This window comes from Nicotiana tabacum, chromosome 15 (assembly GCF_000715075.1).
Source record: "Nicotiana tabacum cultivar K326 chromosome 15, ASM71507v2, whole genome shotgun sequence".
NCBI lineage: Eukaryota > Viridiplantae > Streptophyta > Magnoliopsida > Solanales > Solanaceae > Nicotiana > Nicotiana tabacum.
The window spans coordinates 16,005,231-16,013,263 of NC_134094.1; the positions used below are offsets into that span (position 1 = coordinate 16,005,231).

Here is an 8,033-nt window from a genome sequence, read left to right on the forward strand (position 1 = left end):
ATCCAAACATGCATCTGATGGACTTTGAGGAGATTATGAACACATTTCAATACAATGGGGTATCACAAGATGCAGTGTATTTAAGGGCATTCACCTTTTCACTTAAAGATGATGCGAAGCAGTGGCTTCGAAGCTTGCCAAATGGATCAATTTGAGCATGGGAGGAAATAACCAGAAAATTTCTTGATAAATATTTCTCCTCAGCTAAGACAGGTATGTTTAGAAGAGAAATCCATAACTTCTTCCAAAAATAGAATGAAACTATTTTTGAAGCACGGGAGAGGTTTAAGGAGATAGTTAGAAAGTGTCAACATAACGGAATTGAACTCTGGATGCAACTCCAGAATTTTTTGGATGGATTGAAACCGTCCTAGTGTAGAACATTGAGCAATGCAGTCAGAGGCCTTTTATGAAGCAGACTCCAGAGGAGATAGTTACAATTCTTGATGAGTTATTAGAAGATGCTAATCAGTGGCCATCTGAGAGTGTGGAAAGAAGAAATTCAACTGGTGTTCACCAAGTTGATGCTACTACATCTGTGCAAGTACAACTTGATGCTATGGCTAAATAAATATGAAAGCTAACTATAGCTTCGATGCAAAATGTACACCACGCAGCTTGTGAAATATGTGGAAGAGGACACACTACTCATGAGTGTCAAGCCTCAAATGAGGAAGTGAATGTTGTAGGAAACTATAATTTTAATGCAATGGTCAGAGGCACCCCGACTTTTCATGGAGTTTACCTGGGGGTACTGCAAATGCATGGCAAAAAGACAACCCAGATTCTAGGAACAAGGAGCTCCAGGTTTTCAAAATTAGCAGAGGCAGTAGTATCAATCTCCACAGTCAAATCAATCCATCATGGAAGATCTTATGAAGACATTCATTATCAAGACAAATGAGAGGCTTGATGTCCATGATGAATCTATCAAAGAATTGGGTACATATTTTCGAAACGTGGAAAAACAGGTTGGGCACTTAGCTATTTTAATGTCTGAGAGAGCCCTAGGAACACTCCCGGTTGATACAGAAAGAAATCCCAAAGATATAGTAAATGTTGTAACTTTGAGAAGTGAGAAAGAGTTGAAAGATATCACCCCAATCCAAAAAGATATGAGACATAAAAAAGAAAGCGGGGAGCAGCTGAAGAATGGTGTCGAAAAGAAGAAAGAAGGAAAATCGAGAAGGGAGGAACATGAGGCGAGCAAGCATATGCCTGCGCTGCCTTTTCCCCAAAAGCTAAGTAGAGAAAATATGGACAAGCAGTTCGAGAGATTTATAGATGTGCTAAAACAGGTTCATGTAAACCTACCACTCATAGAAGTGCTCTCACAAATGCCGACGTATGCCAAGTTCTTAAAGGAGATCCTGACAAAGAAGAGGAAAATAAAGGATACCTTAGTGGTCAAGCTCACAGATAATTACAGTGCAATATTGCAAAACAAACTCCCACAAAAATGTGGAGATCCACGGAGTTTTACCATACCTTTCTCTTTAGGCACTACTAATTTTGATAAGTCTCTATGTGATTCTGATGCCTCAATTAATCTAATGCCTCTATCTATTTATAGGAAATTGGAGAAGGAGATTGGAAAGATAAGGTCTACACCAATATATTTGCAGCTGGCAAACCAAACGACTCTAATACCCGAGAGAATAGTTGAATATGTCTTAGTTCAGGTAGATAAGTTTGTATTTCCTGTAGATTTTATAGTGGTAAAGATGGAGGAGAGCAAGGAGGTCCCCCTCATCCTAGGAAGATCATTCCTAGCAACGGGTAGAGCAATATTAGATATACATGAGATAAAACTCATGCTTAGAGTGGGTGAGGAGACTGTGACTTTTGATATGAATGTAGAAATAGGGGTGAAAAGGGAGAAGCTAACTGCTAGTGTTGTGTTGAAAGTGAAGGGCGTGAAAGAGAAGGTTGCAGTGAGTGAGAAAGATAAGTGTGGGGTGTACCCCAAGAAGGATGAGAATAATCTATCTGCATGGATGTGTACACTAGTTCGGGCGCGAGGAGTGGAGCCCAACTCCAACTCAAACCACGACTAGATATTTAGGGAAGTTTTCCATACCTCTTGCTTTTTATTTATGTGTCATAGGGACATGCCACAATTACAAGTGTGGGGTGGGTATGTATATATGTATAGAATGTATAAATGTATATGTGTGTTTTTGTAATTCAATTGATTGGAAATTTTGACAATTTAGACTTTTCCCGACGATGGATTTCCTAGGTTGTCTTCTTGAGGGATTAAAGTTGAAGAAAATCCCCCTTGGTTTTTCTTTGTGCCGCGGTTCTTTCCAAGGGTTTTTTTTTACTTGAATAGTCATCCGCTAATATATAAATAAAATCCCAAAATGGGTCCAATGCTTACAAGATGTCCAAACCAAAATAGAAGTTGCATGAAGCTACTAGCTATTTAAAAAGATAGAAAAGCTAAAATCTAAAGAACTAACTATTACAACATGATAAGTTGAATGCTTCCTTCTCCTATTAGTGTATGTGAATCCAATTGTCATTGGCAAATACCAAGCAGCACCTATCAAGCTCTCACCAGGCGCCAGGGTATATTTTCCATAGGCTAAAATGAATTCCAAACATCTCCACCACAGAGTTGAAGTCCGCATCATCCTCCAAGTGTCGCTACTATATGATCTCTATATGCAATGAACTTATTTTGTTCAAGTATTAATCATGTGCTCACTCATCAATATTAATATGTAGAAGAGGAGCCTGGCTTTAGGCAGGCTTTGCAAAGCAAAAGCCAGGCTTGAGATGGCTTTAGGCAGGCTTTACAAGGCAAAGGCAAGGCATGTGCTGGCTTTAGGCAGGCTTTGCAAGGCAAAAGCCAGGCTTGAGCTGGCTTTAGGCAGGCTTTGCAGGCCAAAGGCCAGGCGTGAGCTGGCTTTAGGCAGGCTTTACAAGGCAAAAGCCAGGCATGAGCTGGCTTTAGCCAGGCTTTACAAGGCAAAATTCAGGTATGATTTGGCTTTAGGCTGGCTTTACAAGGCAAAAGCCAGGAATGATCTGCTTTAAGAAGACTTTGCAAGGCAAAGGCCAGCCTTTGAGAATCTACCTTTTTGTGATCTTGTAAGCTCAGATCCTTCCCTACTAGAACCTTTAATGTAGTCATCATTCAAAACATTGCTAAATCATCCTCAGATTGAGCTTGAAAGCATGCTAATACCACTGAGAAATGATTCAACAATCTCCAAAAATACCATATGATGGGTTCAGCATTTTCCTTAGCATTTGGACATATCAATTTATGCAGAGTCCAATCTTGTGAAGCCATCAGTCTGGGGTTCTTCTCTTTGCTACCCTAATCTTAAGGTTAGGTGATTGAGATTTGTCTAGATTAATCAACCTCCTCCCTGCACTAGGCAGTTCAGAGAATGAATGAAACTCATATGTACCTGCAAAAGAGAACGCAATGTTAGCTATAAAATCCGCCACTGAGTTGCCTTCTCTGAACACATGTTGAAGGATCACATTGAAGTTGTCCTTCATCTATATAATTTTCTTCACATCACCAATGAATCAGTCTCCAGTATGAGAGGGTGAAAATAATGCTCCACACAATATTCCAACCCTTGAAGAATAGCCTTAGCTTCAGCCATCACATTAGTTGTCACTCCCAGGTCTACTGCCCTAGCATACACCACATCACCTTCATCATCCCTCTCACAAAAGCCTAGGGAGCTAGGTCCAGGATTGCCCTTTGAAGCTCCATTAGTATTACATTTGTACCAACCATGACAAGGAAGCTGCCATGTTACTCTTGTAGTGATCAATATAGGTTTATATCCTTCAAAGTATTGAATCATGTCTGGCCATAACAATGGAATATTAGGGATCCAATCATACCTCACCCTTGCCAGTTGATGCAATGTCCTATTTATCTCATGAATCACCCTATTTGTGGACATTGAACCACCATGTTTACCTGGATTTCTTCTCTTCCAAAGCTCCCAAGTGATGATAGCTGGTACTGCTTGAAATAGTGGCTTTAATTTCGGACAACACTAAACATACCACCAATGCCTTATAATCTGCTTCAATTGAATCAATTGCACAGAAATTCCAATAGCCCCCATGAACAAGTTCCATACCTTAGAGGCAGTAGGACTTGTGACAAATATATGCTCAATAGATTCCTCTTGGGGCTGCTGACAACACCAACACCTAGACATCACCATTTGCCCTTGCCTCCTCCACATGTCATCGGTGGCTATTTTCTGCCTCCATAATCTCCACAATAAGAAGGATATCTTGAATGGCAAACCTTTAATCCATATTAACTTGAATTCCTAATTAGGATCTGCCCTATGCCTTAATATTTGCCAAGCACTGCTAACACTGAACTTTCCTGAAGGAGTTGGCATCCAGTATGGCTTATCCCAATATCCCTCACTGCCTTCATAGTGCACATTTAGCCTTATATGTTCTGCAATTTCCTCATTGAAAGTTTGATCTAGCAGCTAATCATCCCATGTTTCCCCTTGCCGCAATTCTGCCACCTCTTGAAGACCTTCATTGATTGGAAAGTCTTCAGGTAATACATGATAAAGGTAGTACATGAAAGTCTTCAGGTAATACATGATGAATCAGGTGTAGTTAGTTTTTATTTTTTAGGAGTAGAAAATCTTGTGCTGTGATTTTAAATGAAAGCAATATATCTTGGCTTTATTATGCCTTGAGAATAGTAAGTGCTTTAGTTGTGATGCTTATGCTCAGTTTTTTACTCTTGTATAAGTACCTTAAATTATGTGAGCTTAACTTTGCTTAACTACTTTGACTAGAGTGTCTTGATGAGTCCGATCATGAGTGAGAGATGTGCTATGTGTGTGTGAGTTTTTGGGTATTATGTGCATTCCATTTGATGTTTAGAACTTGCTCCGTATGTTTGCAAATGTAAATAGTAGTTTTTTCAGTCTTGGAAGTGATATAGGCATTTATTTGTTGAGCCATATATATGTTGTTACCCACCTAATTGTTATGTATCCTAGTTGAGAAATTTGAGCCTGTAATATTTTTTGTTTGGCAACCACATTACAAGCCTTACCTAATTATTTGAATTGACTATCTATTTGAACCTTGTTACCTCTCATAAGCACTTGAAATTGTGATGAACTTTGTAAAAGTTAAAGTGTGGGGTGTTGGTTTGGATTTTGAGTGGAACTATTGGAATAAGGAGAAAGGTGCACTGTTTTGAAAAAAAAAATAAGAGCCACTTGAATTGAAAAAGAAAATGAAAAAAAAATCATTGATAGTGGTAACTCTTAATGTATTCGTGCTTTAAAAAGTTGGGAGTTGACGTATACTGATGTGAAGGTGGAGTTATGGTTTGACATAAGTATGGAGTTTTAAATGGATAAATTATATGTATTAAAGTGCTCATGGAGGTGTAGTCATGCTTATATCCAAATATATCCTACCCATCCCGCAGCTTACATTACATCCAAATAAAGTCCTACTTGATCCTTGACTGAATGAGCTCAATTAGTAGAGTAGTACATTACGGGCAAGCTTATAGTACGTCTTTTGTGGTACATGAATGTCACTTCTGAGAGTGAGTGAATTTTTTCTATCTTGAGCTCCTAATTGTTCTTAAACTTTATTATGTGTGGATCTACTCTCTACTGTTGTGTGAGGGCACTTTATTCACGAAGGAAAGGTAATGTCATTGACCTCCGTGTTAGAATAAGTGAGCGAGTTGTGAAACATGTGTGGTGATTTTGAGTCAAATCTTGAGGCGGGGATGTTATGGTATTGTGCTTAATCTGTTTTGAGTATTCATGGTGTAATGAGTTAGGAGAGTTGTTTAAAAAGGTCGTGTCTATGTGAAGTGTAGTTTGATTGCTCGAGGACGAGCAATTATTTAAGTGTGGGGTGTTGATGGTATGCAATAATCTCGTATTTTAGTCGCTTATTGTACTCCAATTCACTGCACTTTACTTGTGTTGAGCTTTAATTAGTAGTGTTTGTGTACTTATTGTGTGTTTTATGTTTTGTAGGAGTGATTCTGAGTTATGTAGATGTTGTGGAGCTAATTCGAGCTATTTGGAGCTTCGAAGTCTGAGTAAAAGCCCAAGCAATTAAGTCGAGATCGAGTCCAGGGACAAGGACTGAGTATGTATTTAAAAAGTAAAGGAAATAAGAATAGAAAGCATGAGTGGAGGAAATAATGACATGCAAATTAAAGTTGGCAAGATACTATGTGTCTGCTGACATGCCAAACTTTTGAGCAATTCAAACAAATACAAAAGGCCACAACAACGTGATGTCACACTTTTTTGGGCCAAAACGAACAACCATCTACTTTTATCCATAGGCGCGGCGCGGCAGTGCAAAAAGTGTCTAGAAATAATATTTTGGCACGTTCTGGAATTCCCTACATGCGCGCCGCATGGGGCGGCACGATAGCACAAAAATGTTAGATTGACTTCCCATTTCCACTAAACAAGGGTAGTTTCGTCCGGGGTTTATTTTGGGGGCGGCTTAAATACACCAAAACACCATTTTAGATGGACTTTTGACGCATTTTCGACCTAAGGAGGCTTAGGAAGAACAAAAGCACAAGGATTTCATTATTCCTTCTCACTCAAGATCCGGGTTTGGATTGAATTTATATTTTTCTATACTTTAGTTATATTTATGAAGAACTTCTCCATCTCTATGGAGTATTTCCTTTTGGGTTTTGATGGATTTGGTGTATTGATGATTGTTTGTGAATTATAACTCTATTTTTATATATTTGAATCATTTTTGGAAAATTTAATTGTTGCATCTATATTCACTTATTCTTGTAATCGAAAGAGGCATAACTTGTGATATCCCTGCATTACATTGTTGGTTGAGTTCATAGATTCTTCTAAGTAATCGAAAGAGGCTAGTTGAATCATTGATTAAACCTAGTTAGGAGGGTAATCGAGAGAGGTTATTCTAAAGACCAATCCATTACGCATTCTTGCATATCTTTATAGAGTTTAAATTGGTTCATATTGAGAGGTTGAGACTTAATCGAGAGAGGTTCCTACTAAACAATTGTACTGATAATTAAGTAAATTCGAGAGACTCACTTGAACATTAGAAGTGAACTATCTAGAGTTAAATCCCAGACAGTTATCTTGCACTTGTCCTATCAAAATCCCATTTTCTCCCATTGATATCTTCCTTTGCTTAGTCCTTGTTTCGATTGTCATTAGTCAATTAGCTCTAGGTTCTTAATTAATTTTAGTATTAACCACATAAATCAAAATTGTTGATCATCTTGGATAGCAATCTAGCTACAAACTATGATAATATTGTTTAACTCCAATCCTTTTGGATACGATATTATATTATACTATATTCGACTAGCGGGCATATTTTAGTGTGTGTTTTGCGCTCGTCAATATCAGACCTATTCCAAGTCCAAAAATCAAATTCAGAACCTGATAGCTAAAACTCAACCTACGGTCAAACTTCTAAACTTCAAATTGCCACTTTTTGACAAAACACAAATCAACCTATGGACTTTCGAATTCGATTCCGTATATACGCCCCAAGTCCAAAATCACGATACAAATCTATCGGAGCCATTAAAACACCATTCTGGGGTCGTTTTCACAAAAGACAAAATTTGGTCAATATATCTAACTTAAGCTTTTATGTTAAGAACCAAAGGGTCTAAATCAACCCCAAATCTTCTCAGAACAAAACCAAACAACCTCAAGTCATAAAACCATAAACACATATGTGTGAAGCATCAAAAGGAAAAACGGGGCGCAATTACACAAAACGATCGGTCGGGTCGTTATATTTAGCATTGCACTCGTGACATTAGTTTCCAAAACTCTTCTTCATTTTTTAAGACTACGTTCTACTCGAAAACAAGCTCATTCTATAAATTATGGTGGAAGTATCTTTTACATGCGTTATCCATATTTTGAAGCCTTGCTTGTCTGGATATGAGGACCAATTTTGTGTGAAAAATATTGCCAAAGGTGGATTTATTCCATTCTTGGAAATGTTTCATAAAT

General features: G+C 38.1%; 1 non-coding gene across 1 annotated transcript; it reads right to left on the reverse strand.

Moving 5' to 3' along the window:
• Positions 1-215: 215 nt before the first annotated feature.
• On the reverse strand, positions 216-319 carry LOC142170001 (small nucleolar RNA R71). The gene has a single exon (XR_012699620.1). It is a non-coding gene; the product is annotated as a small nucleolar RNA R71 (small nucleolar RNA).
• Positions 320-8,033: the final 7,714 nt, after the last annotated feature.